This window comes from Octodon degus, unplaced genomic scaffold (genome assembly GCF_000260255.1).
Source record: "Octodon degus isolate 3935 unplaced genomic scaffold, OctDeg1.0 scaffold00001, whole genome shotgun sequence".
NCBI classification, from domain to species: Eukaryota; Metazoa; Chordata; class Mammalia; order Rodentia; family Octodontidae; genus Octodon; species Octodon degus.
This window is the reverse complement of record NW_004524577.1, coordinates 18,330,231-18,344,508: the sequence shown is the minus strand read 5'-3', so window position 1 is coordinate 18,344,508 and position 14,278 is coordinate 18,330,231. Positions and strand designations below refer to the sequence as shown.

Below are 14,278 nucleotides of genomic sequence, written 5' to 3'. Positions count from 1 at the left end.
TAAAGAAAGGCCTTAAGCTTTCCCTCTTAGCTGCCACTCTTGCTGGCTACAGATACAAAGAAATGGCAGCAGCTAAGCAGTATGTTCTATTTCTTTGAGTGCATGTGTATCAAAAAGTACACCTCTATTTTTCTTTCCTCCTTGTTTTCTTTGAAATTTATTTTTATGTGGCTACAGGGCCTGGTCATATTTATCAGCCAGCCCCCTGACCTTTTTGTGTTTCTGGGACCGAACCCAGGGGCCTTCCCAGTGAGCTCTGTCCCCAGCCTCTTTTAAAATTTTGCTAAGTTGTCCTGGCTGCCTCAGCCTTGTGGTCCTCCTGTCTCTGCTTCCCACAATGTGGGGTAACTAATTTTATGTAGTTGCTAGCACTGATAATTTGTACCAATAACTTAAGCAGTGACAGAACAAGGGTTAATTTCATCCGACCCTCAAAATTCCCTCTTTGTTCCACAGAAATGATGACACTAATGTTTTTGTCAGGAAGTTTAATGGGCAGGCTCATAACTAGTTCATCTTTGTCTTCCTTTCATAGATTTCAGAATATTTTAAGTTTTAAACTGAGGTAGACATGGGCCATACTTTTTGAAAATGTTACTACTTTGTCTATAAGTAGCATTTATGATTTGTAACCTTCATCTGTAATGAAGATGAAAGCCTTTAGAAACATAAGTAGCATAAAAACTTAAAAAAAAATCTCTAAAGTAAGAAGGAGGTTTGCCTCAGAAAGCTAAGATAAATGCATAATTTTTAGTAATGTCAAGCATTAGTTGTTTGAAATTAAGCTGATGTTTACTGAATGTGAATATTAGTTGAGAAATTGTATTGCGAAGTTTTATTATTCAAGCTAATTTCCCCAGGGTTATGATTATTTTATTTGCTATGAACCAGAACTAGCTGGAAGCTACAAAATTCTTTTGTGTTAGACAGAGCAACGGTAGCTCTTCCTTTTGTTCACTGCAGTGAGTGAATTAATCATCATCAGGACTGAGGTCAATGATTATTAAATTGTCCAAGAAAAGAGTGGCTCTGCCACACAATGGATACTGCATTGCACTTCTAAATTGTCCAAGAAAGTAGGGATGGCAGTAGTAATAATTATAATAGTGTTTAAGGTATTATGTCAGGCACACAATGTCAATCTTGACTGTACTCAGGAAATAAAATGATAAACTTGCATAAAAAACAGAAGATATGTAAATCTTGCTTGAAATAAATGCTATGTTGATCAAACTTCATTGCAAAATAAAATGCATTGATTTAAAAATATTATTCCCTTCTGTATACCATGTAGCTCTTGATAGTCCTTGGGGAAAACTGGTGACAAAATGAAGAAATAAAGATAAGAGATGAAAGCTGAGGTCAGGTGGAGCCTTTTTTATGCTGATGGGAGGAAAGGAACTGCTCAACCTTCATAGAGGCACTTATTTATACAGTGGACAGAGTTAGAGTCATGTGATGGAAGGTTGCCAGGCAACTAAGGTTTGGGTAAAGCGATTCTCAGATTGGAGCAGTTTGAATGCTTTGGAACCTCTTCCTTCCCTGACCCACCTTGCCTTATGTCCACACAGGTGACCAATTTCCAGCTTTACTTACTTTCCACACTACACAAAATTATTATGAAATAAAATTGGATGCCTTTTTATGTTAATGTGGAATGAAAGTATTACAGCACTTCAATATAAATTTTGAGTGAATTTCTGGTAAAAGTTAAGGGAGTAATTTATCAATAAACACCATGCATTCCAGCTTATTTATTTACTTATTTATTTATTTATTTATTTGATATAGAGTCTCACTACACAGCTCAGACTCCTAGTGATCCTCCTGTCTCAGCCTTCCCAGTGCTGGGATTGCAGTCATACACCACCACGCCCGGTTTCGGGATTGGCACGGCGTGAGGTACCAGGGATCAAACTCGAGACCTTGCACTTTTCAGGCAGACCCTTAGACTGTCAAGCTATCTCTCTATCCCCTGAGTTACTTCTGAAAAGTCCTCATGATAGTAAATTATTCTTTGGGAGAGATAGTGGTTCACACATTTTTATTCATGCACGTAATGTTTTTTGATTTTTTGTATGTTAGTAATCTGAATAAAATATTTATATTAATTTTTATTTTAGTGCATAACTAAAAAACACTACCCTAATTTAAAACTGAAATTATATAAGCAATAAAAGAAACCGTTATTAATCTATAATTATTCTGAAGATCTTAACTGATATATTGTATGAATAAAATTAATTTATAATGATGTATCTTTAAATAAACATTGAATTGCGAGTAGAATGAAATTACAAATAACTCTACAGAAAAAGTATCCAAAAAATTCATAGAACTAAAATACAATAAGAAAATATGCAAAGCTATATTCCTTCACTAATAAGAATTAACTGTAAGGACTGTGCATTTTGAGCTCTAGTAGAGCACATACAGGCCTAACACACACAGCACCCTGAATGTGGTCCCAGAAACACAGACACACACACACACACACACACACACACACACACACACACGCACACACTATAATACAAAACTCAAAAATTATGAGCACACTACTTGGGAATTTAAAAAATTAACACAGAATTCATGACACATCAAATCATTACATTCAAATAGTCAATGATACATGCATATAAAGGACTGTAACTGTTCATAAAACTCATGCATCTATATTTTCCACTTCATTGAGAAATTAATTTCTACAAATTGAAGTATAGCAATTGTAGTAGTACTCCTCCACTTGTTCTTACAGGTAGAAGAGAAATAGTTGAGGTCAAATTTCTCTAAAAATTATGCTTTAGCTTCCTAAATTAAAAATTAAAGATTGTGCAAAAGAATTAGTGAAATTGTTCAAATTGGATAGAAATGTGATATATAGAAAATAAGTGGGTTAAAACATTTCAGCTCCCAACACTATTATACTGGAGAGATAAAAAATGACACCACTATAATTCAGTAATTTGCACACATGAAGATGAAAAAATGAAAGAGGTAAAATGAAAGTCTACTGTATGGAGTACATCTATAATTGCCATTATCATTTTCTGAAACTTCCTCATAAGAAAGTTGTTATGATTTATATCTAGTCTCACACAGTCTTTGGGGAAGACTTTTAGAGTTTGTGATTAATTCGTGATTCAGAGACTATGAGTGTGAGTGCTATTCCTGACCTGGGGTGGTTAATCTGCATACAACATAAGGAGGGGAGAGAGGCTTGCTAGCTGCTTCACCTGCTGCTTGTCCCTTTGCTCTGTGCTGTTTTCTGCCACCATGTGCCACGCTGCCTTGGAGACAGCTGAGTATGGACTGAAACCTCCAGTAACTGTGAGCTCAATAAACCTTTCCTTCCAAAAAAAAAAAAAAAAAAAAACAATTCTTTGAAATTCAATCCAACATTGTTAATATTTCACTATGAGTTTGTAATCTGAATGAATGTCCATTGATTTTTCATTTCCTTATTTAAAATTATGAAACTACGTTGCAAATTAAGACATTAATATACAATTCAGATCTCAGTCTGAAATATTTTAAGCTGATTTTTAGTTATACATTCAAAATAATGTGTTCAGCTCTTTCTATGAATATGCATTTTATATATAATATATTATATCTGACACTAAAATACCATATGCAGACAAAATTTGTCTTATGCTAATTGACTCTTAAGACTATGGATATAGAGTTATTAAAACTACATCCTTAAGGGAAATTTTTAAAATTACTAAGATATAGCCTAGAAAGCCTATTTTCATCCTATAGAGCTCAAAGTGGATATTGCCTCCCTCTATTAGGAAAGCATTTTTATTATGGGATTTGAAAACATAGTTTTGTTTTAATTACGATAAAATTTTGATCATTTCAGAAAAAGTGCATTTTGAACATGGATTCAAATTAGGAAGACACAATTTTTATCCTGTTTAGAATGAAAAGTTAATTAACCTCTGATTTCCAGTCCAACATGTAAGGAGGTTTCTCCTGCGATGCCGAACCAACTGAAAAATTAGCAAGTGTTCTTCGATCTGTCAGAGACGTGAGATCACAGGGCCAGCCGCTCCCATGGATATCAGAGACAGAGAGGCAATTACGGAAAATCACAATTCATCACGGCAGAATCTCTTGAGGAAAGGACTGCAGGAATCAGTGTCAGGGCTGCAAACCCGAAAGCACAACTGACAAATTACTCAGGTCTCCGTGAAAGGCATCATCAGCTCTGGCCAAATCTGCCCATATTCGGGGCTCTCCTGCCTCTGCGAGCCCTACTCCAATTGCTGCCAATGCCTCAGCAGAAAACAGGAAAATCTTTGTGCACTTACAAGAGGATGCCAAAGTAGTGATTTTTAAGTATGCTGCAGCCTCCAGTTCTTTTAAATAAGGCCAGTCCCCAGGAGATGATGCTGTTGTGTAGCTCCCAGTTTATACGGATTGATAAGCTTAAATTACTTGGTAAAGGGAAATCTCCAGTGTTCACTCTGTTTCTATATCCTTGCCTTCCTAAGGAGGAAAAGTTTACACAGAAACCTAAGAAGCAGTAGAGAGACTCACAGACCAAAAGCCTGAGCGCCAAATGTGCAGCGTGGAGTACCTCCCTTGCCCCACACCTCCCCCTCACCCTGGTAATGACCTACTCATCTGGAATTCTTTTCAGATAATACAACATGCCCAAGTGTCAGCACTCTGAAACAGTGTCAGCCATGGCAGCGATGCCGAAAGAATCTGATGAGCAATTCAAAGCAATCTTGCTTAGTATGAAATCAATATACTTGAAAAAAAAAAAAAAAAAAAAAAAAAAAACACCTAAAGCACATACAGAATGAACTGGCAAAGCAAGCAATACTTGAAAATTCTGAAAAAGAGTTTTAAAAACAACCAGTGCAGAGATCAAGATTTTGTATATGTATGTGCTTGTGTGGGTATGTGTGTATGTTTATGTGTGTGTGCTTGTGAGTGTGTGATACTGTAAATTGAACTCACGGCATTTGCACTGAGCTATACCACAACTTTTCTGTATTTTTAAAATTTTATTATAAGAAAAGGAAAATAAAGGAAGGAAGGAAAGATGGGACAAGCATGAAAGGAAAAAAGAAAGACAGAAGGGAACTATTTGAAGCAATCTATTCTTCATCAATCAATGCATTAAGGAAGAATTTAAATGAGAGTAAAATTTTTTAAACAAATTAAAATAGAGACCATATACTAAACATAGTATACAGAAAAAGCAGAACTAAAAGGGAAGATTATGTCAATAGCTGTCTACAATTGAAAGGTTTAAAATTTATGACATCTTACTATGTTTCAGGAAGCTAGATAAACAAGAACAGATGAATTCTGCTATGGTTTGTGTGTATTTTTTTCCCCAAAATCTCATGCAGTCACTGAGGCTCAGTTCTACAGTTGGTGATTAACTCATGATACCCTGGAATTATGGGTGTGAGTGCTACACCTCACCTGGGGTGGGTAGCCTGAATGGGGCTTGAGGGAGGCAGACTTGCTCGCTGTAGCCCATTCCTGACACTCCCTTTGCTCTCTGCTCTTTGCTGCCACTGTGAATGGTTGCTCTTGGCCATGTGCTGCTCTGCCTCTGGAGTCAGCTGAGTATGGACTGAAACCACCACTAAAGGTGAGCTAAGTAAACCTTTCCTTCCTTCATTTTCCGTGTTGGGTATTTGTCCCAGCATGGAGAAAAGAGCAGCTGGGACAAATTCCAATATTGCTGCAAAGAAAGGAATGAAAGTATCACAACAGAAATAATTATAAGACTAAAAATATGGAAGATCAATGAAATGAAGAGGTGATTATTTAAAAAGACAAATGCACTTTTAGCTGGGCTTCAAAAATGAAAGAAGACACAAATAAATGAAATCAGGAGTAGAAAGGAAGAGGTGACAACTGGCAATATGGAAATTCAAAAGAAAGTGGTTATCGGAAACAACTATACGGCAGTGTATTTGTTAACCTAAGATCAGTGAACCAATCCCCGAACACACACAGCTCACCAGTAGTGAGCAGTGGAGAAACAGAAAACACGGACAGACGAATTACATGGGGCAGGACTAAATTCAGAATAAATGTTTTCCATGAAACTGAAATGTAGAACCAGGAGAATTGAATGCTGAGTGCCAGGAAATATTTAAAGTAGATATAGAAAAAGTACCCCTCCAATTATTCAAAAATTAAAAAAGAAATTTTCCAAATACTTTATACCTTAATCTGATACCAAAATTAGATAAAGACAGCAGAAGAAAACAAAAGGCAATATTCTTGAAGAACATACATGAAAAAATTCTCAACAAAAATACTAGCGATTGAAATCTACACATTAAAAAATTATTTATGAAAATAAAATGTGATTCACTGGGGAGGAAAGGATCATGCCACATAAACAAATTAATAAGAAATGATCACTACATCAAGTTAAGAAAGAAAGCATGGTTATCTCAATAGATGGAGATAAGATATTTCATGTAATTCAGCATCCTTTTATAATATACTCTGAAGAAATTAGGTATCAAAGGAATAGACATTAACCTAAAGAAAGGGTTACATAAGCTGACAGCTCATCTTGTACTGAATGAGCAAAAGCTAAACACTTTCTAAGATTGGTGACAGGGTGCCACAAAGAGCATTTTTTTTCAGGAAAGTACTGGAGGTGTTAGCCTGAGAAAATAGGCAACAGGAAAGGGCATATAGAGACTGGGCGTGATGGTGTGTGCCTATAATCCAAGCACTTGGGAGGCTGAAAACAGGAGGATCACTATGAATCCGGTCTACATCGTGAGACTCTGTAGGACCTCCGTACTAAATACATAAAAGAATAAAAATAAGAAAGAATGGCTATATGAACTGGAGAAAGAAATGAAATTTCCATTAACTATAGCAGACGTTATATATTAAAACCTCCGAAGAATTCATAAAAAATTATTAAAATTGGTGAATGAATTCAGGAAATGTGTAAGATACAAAATCAAAACCACAGACCGTTAACAGAGCTGCCATGTAATCTAGCAATATTATTACATTTTTATATCCAAAAGAAATGAAGTCATTATGCGGGAGACACAAGCATCTACAGTTCCACATTTACTGAGGTACTATTTCAGTAAATTAAGTGGTAAGCAGAATTCTAAGGCATTATTAAAATTTCCAGCGGGCTGAGGAGACAGCTCAGTGCCGTAAGTGCCTGCCTGGCAAGCATAAGGTCCTGAATTCTGTCCCTGTACTGCAAAGATAAATAAATAAATAATAATAAATGTAAATAAATAAATAAATAAATAAATAAAAATTCCAGTGTCAGATGGCACATCTTGTATAATCCCTTTTTTCTTTTTCTTTCTTTCTTTTTTTTTTTTTTTCATTTGTGTATTTGGTACAGGGTCTCACTATGCACATCAGACTCTGGTGAAACTCCTGTTTTTAGCCTCCCCAGCTCTGGAATTATAGGCATGCACTACCATGCCTGGACTCTGTCCCCTGCTTGGAGCACCCTGGGGGCAGGGCCGGCACAGCATGCCAGGCCCGGGGGTTGAACTCTGGTCCCCGCACTTGCCTAAGCAGGTGCTTTGTCTGCAGAGATATCTCACCAGCCCTTCTTTATTCTTCTGAATCCCAAACCTATGACTGGTAGGATTGGTGCTTTCTGCCTGCAATGGTTCCTGATGTGACAAAGATACTGGGGTAGTTAACCTAATAACTACTTTCCAACATGTGAGCAGATTGGCCAGCGTTCTCTCTTCCAGCCTTGAGAAAATCAGCTGCTCTGAAAGGACCTATAAGCCCACGCCATATGGTAAGGACACTTAGGATGTTTGGGGAGGTCACAGAACAAAAGCTGCAAGAAAGTAATGACAGTGACAGGTGTTGAGTTCTATCAACAAACTGAAGCCAGTGGAAGACCAGGGCCCAGTTAAGATGGATCACTACTTCTATTTCAACCTGCTCACCTCCCCAAGGAAAGAATCAAGCTCTCAGACCTGGCTCTGCCTCCACGGAAACAATGAGAAAATAAATGTCATTAAGCCAATACATTAAGTATGGGATCATTTGAGTTGCACAAGCAGAAAACTAAGGTAAATTGCAAAGTAGAAAATGTTGCCACCATAGTCCACATATCTTCAGACTATAAAGGCTGACTTGAAAATTCCTAAGACTGACTTAGGAAAATTTTTCAGGGTATAAAGAGATAAAATTTAAGATGTGGACCTAACAACAATAACAAAAAAACTCATTTTGTGGCACAGTAGGAAATTCTGCATACAACATGGTACTAACTAGGTAGATTTTTCTTTCAATTTATATGTTGTGTGTGTGTGTGTGTGTGTGTGTGTGTGTGTTTACTTAGAGTTGGTCTTGCACAGAAAATGATAATTAAGCTCTCTTAGATGCAAGTAATTTTTTAGACGTACACTCCTACTCCACACACAAATCACCGGGGATTGCCTAAATTGTAAAACTTAAGAGAAAGCCAGGATGCATACAAATTTTATATTGTATTCAAAGAATGAGTGTAAGGATCATTTTTCTCTCCCACCACCTCTCATCCATTGGCAGATTTATTGCTATGGCCTTTGCAATGTTTATTGAAGATATTTTTATTGCTTTTTGTGATTTAAAATTTTACATGAAGAAATGGGGGCAAAGGCAAATGTCTATAGTTTATGACTTCTATTGATGTGATCATTAGTATAGACCCTAAACAAATGGAAACCTAGTTTGGAACAGCTAAAATTCACATGATTTACATAGAGAAGATTCCTGTGAGCTTGGTAAAGACTGGAATTTTTCCACATACACTCAAGTATACATAATATCATCCTAGTAAGATGTAATTTAGAGAGCTAAAGGAAATGTCAGAGACTTATATAGCTGGTGGAGACTGTTAAAGGTCATCAAGCCCATATTCTATCTCCTTCCTTTAGAAAAACTTATACCTAAATCTTCCCATATCACTCTTAATTCTAAAAGTGCCCTGTAGATCTATGACCTCACTATCAATATATATGTGGTGTCTTCTTCACATGTGCTAAGAATCAAAATCACCACACACTGGAATGTAGTAAGACTGCGGCATAAAACTAAATTAACAACATGCTTAGAGTGAAGAAATGTTGTTATGTTCTAACTCATACATAAGCCTAAAGATCTATCTTTATATGCTCTCGTTTATATTTAAATTGCTTATAGGTGCAGGACTGCAGGTGTAAACTCATTTCTCATTTTGGTATTAGCTGTTGGAGGAAACTATACCAGGGATGAAGATGAAGACTGAAACTTGGCTAGATTCTTGGCTGGTCCAGATTCTGCTTGCTCTATTGTAATCTTCAGTCACATGTACACTTGGATTTGGAACCATCTAATGAGATCCTAGCTGGTGAGATACATTCACAAGTGATAGTTGCTTCCAGGCACTTTCAGAAAAAAAAATGTGGTCATCTTTATGTCCCCTTGATGCCTTTTCCATAGGCTGGAAGACAGTTCTGCCAAACAGGTACCACTACTCTCAGTAATCACTAACAGGAGTGCCACAGGTGAATGTCTGGTATTAACTGAGCTTTGATAGAAATAAGAAAAATGTTTGTCTTTGATCAGAAAGACTTTTAGATTAAGCAGAATACTTCATACATTAGTATAGGTTGTCTTACAAATTAATGGCTATACTTCTGAAAATTCATCATGTAGTTATTTCCAGAATCAGAACTCTGTAAAATTGATGGAATAACTGATTAAGTAACTTCTGCTTTTCACTGTTAGTTGACAAACCTTAATACATGTAAGTATCATTTAATGAACACATTTTAATGCCTCAGTTGTATACAAAGTCTTGCACTTGGGAAAGCTTGACTTCATATTTTACATGAATATGGAATCTAATTGCTATCTTCAGGATCTCTCTCTGCCTCTGTCTCTTTGTCTCTGTCTCTGTCTCTATCTCTTTGTCTCTCTTTCTGTATCTGTCTCTTTCTCTTTCTCTGCCTCTCTGTCTTTCTCTCTGTGTTTCACTTTCCCTTTTCCTCCTTCTATGCCTCCTCTCTCTCTCTCTCCCTCCCTCCTTCCTTCTCTTCCTCCCACCTTTTTTTTTTATCTCTCTCTCTTCCTCCTTGCCTCCCTTCATCTCTACAGTTTCTCCTCACCTCCTCATCTTTATCCTTCTTCTCTTTCTGTTTTCTCAGTTACAGAAGTTAGCATTTCAAATATTATAAGGGAAAATAAAATACCTATAAAGTTTTTTAAAATGTAGAAATAAGAATTTGGAAAATTTGTTGTCCTCATTATACTTCTATAAAAGAATCCATCCTACAAAAATGACACTTAGAATTTCTTTGTTAGATCTCCCCTTTGGCTTTGGAGTGAAGTTGCCTTAGTGTAATACAAAGCAGAAATTAAAACTAAAAATGTACATGTATTAGATTTGGTGTTAATAAGTGGACTACAGAAGCATTAAAAAGTCTTCAAACAGAGTGTTAGGTAAGATGCTAGCTCGAACAATACAGAGACATCTAAAAGATTATTGAAGTTTTACTACTGCTTCTCCAACTGACAAGATAAAAATGTTGAATGTTTTATTCCACATTTTTTATACTTGAGAAAACAGCTTCAAACCGTTTATACATGTTGGTATGTTAAGCTTTCCCCAGTTCTTTATTTCTAGAAATTGTGCTATTGTCTAATGAACCATCTAGACCTGGTCTTGATCATTACATTTTGGGACCCTTTCTTTTCTTTTTTGGGGGAGTGGAAGATCCTTTCTTTTCATCTTCCTAAACTACCTTTTTATCTGGAAAGAGGGAACTTTAATCTGTTTCTTTTTTTTAAAATTTTATTCCACCCAAACATTCTTTTGGTCTCTTAATATTTCATTTGATATTAATATTTATTCTAAAAGTCTATGTGCAAATTAAGGAATATTTGGGTTGATTGAGAAGTTTCCATGTGTACTGTGGCTTGTATAATACAATACTAACTGAAGCTGCAGTTCTCTTGTACACTTTGGTAATTTATCAAAAGTTAAATGCTTAGAACTATAGTTTTATGGGCTACTTTTTAATGTCAGACTTGAATCATTCATCATAACTAGGTAATTATTATGGATTTCAAAGCAATGCTCTCTCCTCTACCTTATCTTTTCTAGTATAGTTCATTATTTGGATACCAATAGAGATACAGAATTCTCAGGCTTCCCCTGGCAAGAAATTTACCATATGTAATTTCCATCTTTAAACAGCCCTAGCCTTCGTTTGTTGTATTATTCTCAATGATTTAAACAAAATACCACAAAATGCTTACAGTCACTTTATTCATAACTGATGAAATTAGAAGTAACAAAGGTGAGATTGGTTATGGTGGTGCATGCCTATAACCCCCACACTTGGGAGGCTGTAAACAGGTGGAACACTATGAGTCCAATCTAGTGGTGAGACCCTGAACACTCTGTAGACCCATCCTTAAAGTACAAAAAACAAAAACAAAAACAAAAACAAAAAAAAAAACAAAGATATCTCTTGGCAAGTCAATGAATAAATAATCTTGGATACACCCAATGAAATATTCAACAGTTAAAGAAATGAGCTATCAAATCATAGAGAAGAATATACCATAAAGAAACACTCCAGATTAAAAAATCCAAGCAGAAATAGCTCCAGAGTTCATGATTCCCACTGCTATAGATGACATTCCACAATTGGTGTAACTCTGCCTGGACATAGAATAACAAGAAGTGTTCAGCGGAGGCTTTGGGGCAAGAGGTGAAGGGATAGTAAAGGAAAGTTTCAAGGCAGTAAAATCATTCTTTATGACATCACAAAGGTGAACACTTGCCATTGTACCTTTGTTCCAAACCACAAGCCATGCAAAACCAATAACAGAGCCTGGTGTAAACCATGGGGCTCTATGAGCCTAGGTCAGTGAATTTCAGTCCGCTATAACAAATGCACCACCCTGGTAAAAGTGATTGAAAATAGGAGAAGATACACATGCTTTGAATAGGGTGTAGGAAAAATGCTGTTGCCTTTTCCATTTTCATGAAATCTAAAACTGTTATAGAATAATTCCTTTAAAAAAACCATATACTTTAAGATCATCAATGCCCACTGGGAATGACCCAGTTTCATAATGTGCCTATACTGCAGAATTAATTTTTGTTTGGATCTTTGAAAGTTTAATTTTCTTTTTCTAGATAAACCACACTTTTTTCAGAAGAGGATCTAATATTTTATTGATTTTATAGCTGGGGGCTTTTAGAGTATCACAATCTCCTTATTGCTAAAAAAAATGTATTTGCCAAGTATGACTGCATTTGATACGTAGATTCTCATTCTCATTCTCATCTTAGGCTTGGCAGGATACTTTACTTTTTAGACAAAGAATGCCAATCAATTTATATCCAAATGTCAACAGGAGGTAATTTATCTAATATAAATAATGTACACTAATAAGTTTATTTAGGGCCCAGTGTCATGATTTGGAGGGCATGTGCTTCAAGCTGTCTCTATTCAAGGAGGCCAGCCCTCACTGACCCGATAGGACAGAGGGTCAAAGAACTGAACGGACAGTACCAAGAATCAAGAACTAGGACATTGAAGTATGACCTCCAAAATACCATGTCCACCAGTCAGAAGTACACAACATGATTTTATTTGGAAATAGGATATTTGGAGATACTATGAAGGTAAAGATTGAGTTCTGTATTGTGGGTCAGCCTGAATCCAGGAATACTTTAAGATAGAGAAAAGGCTACTCAGGAACACAGCTAAAAAGAAATCCCAGAGATGGAGGCAGAGACTAGAAGTATTTTGCATCAAGCAAAAGACAAATTGAGTGACTAGAGCTGGAAGAGGCTTGCTCAAGAACTCTGTGGGAGGTTGGCTCTGCTTTCTGGGGAGAAGGCTTTGTGGAAAGATTGCTCGAGGACTTTGGTTTTGTAGCCTTTGGGGCTGGGGGAGAGTATATTTTTCTTTCATATACTGTTTTTCAAAGTTTGTTAAGTCATAGGGAGTTTGTAAAAGCTACAGATAGTAGCAAGGTCACTAGCTGACTAGGAAAATAAGAGAGGAAGAGATTACCCTGATCAGAGGGAGCAAAACTTTGAAAAGCATCAAGTGAGAAGACAATAAAGTGTATCAGGAAGAAACATACGCTTTTCCACTAGGTTTCTTTGGTTGCCACCCTGGACTCAATAATTTCTAGATAATTTCCAACTTCTCTGAACCTCATTTTCTTAATCTCTAAGGTAAGAAAAAATATGGGCCAGCTTAGGGGGCTAAAGTACCTGCTTAGGCAAACACAGGAATCACGGTTCCATCCCGGGAACCACATACCACGCCAGCCCCACCACCAGGGTGGGCTGAGCTGACCAGAGCCTGGGCATGGTGGCACACACCAAGGATGAGGAGGCTGAAAGCTGGAGGATCAACATGAGTACAAGCTGTGTGGTGAGAGCCTGTAACAACCAAATACATTTTTTTTAAAAAAGTAAGAAAACTAAATAGCTCTGTGGCATGGGTTGTAAGAAAGATTAAACAAAATAATTCAGCTATAGCAACTGGTGCAACCACACCTGAAGTAAGTTAATGCATTAATACACACCTCTTATATTTCTATTACAGTGATTACCAGGGCCATCACTGTGAGCTTTTCCTATGATAGTCAGGGTAGAAACCTGGGGACACAAAAGGAAACAGAAGACAAAAAGTACACTTCTGGTGCCTCTGATTTTATTTTGTTATTTTAGTTTACTAAATCTTGAGTGAGACAGTACTTAGTAATTTAATTCATTACTAGGGAAAGTATATATAAATTGATGAGCAATTATGCTGTTATAGGCAGTGGCGAGGGTACCTACCTTATGCCATGCTGATCTGGTGACATATGAGTAAAAACCAGCTGGAGATAAGAAGTCATCCCAGCATCCTTCCTGCTCTGATTTCTCCTCTAGATCTGCTTTTACCCTTTTCCCTGTAGCTCTATGCTCCAGGAGGCCAAATTTGTGATTTTCAAAAATGGCTCCTTGTGCTCTCATTTTATACTTGATTTAACATCTTCAAAAGGGGGCAGGTAGGGTTAGATTCTCCTGGTTGTCCTGCTCCATCCATATTGTTACTTCCTCTAGCCCATGTCCACCTATGAGGGATCATGCCCCATCTCAGCGTAACCTGCTCTGCACCACTGTATCTTCTTCCCACTACAAGTTAGTGTTTTAACAACTCAGCTAGCACGAGAGTGTTCAGCTGTTCTTTGGCCAAAACTTAGCAATTAGTGCTTTTCCATTAATAATTTCTGCATG

At 36.7% G+C, this 14,278-nt stretch overlaps 1 pseudogene; it reads right to left on the bottom strand.

Moving 5' to 3' along the window:
- Positions 1-14,014, bottom strand: part of LOC101591695 — a 25,109-nt pseudogene extending 11,095 nt beyond the window's left edge.
- Between the last annotated feature and the right edge of the window lie 264 nt (positions 14,015-14,278).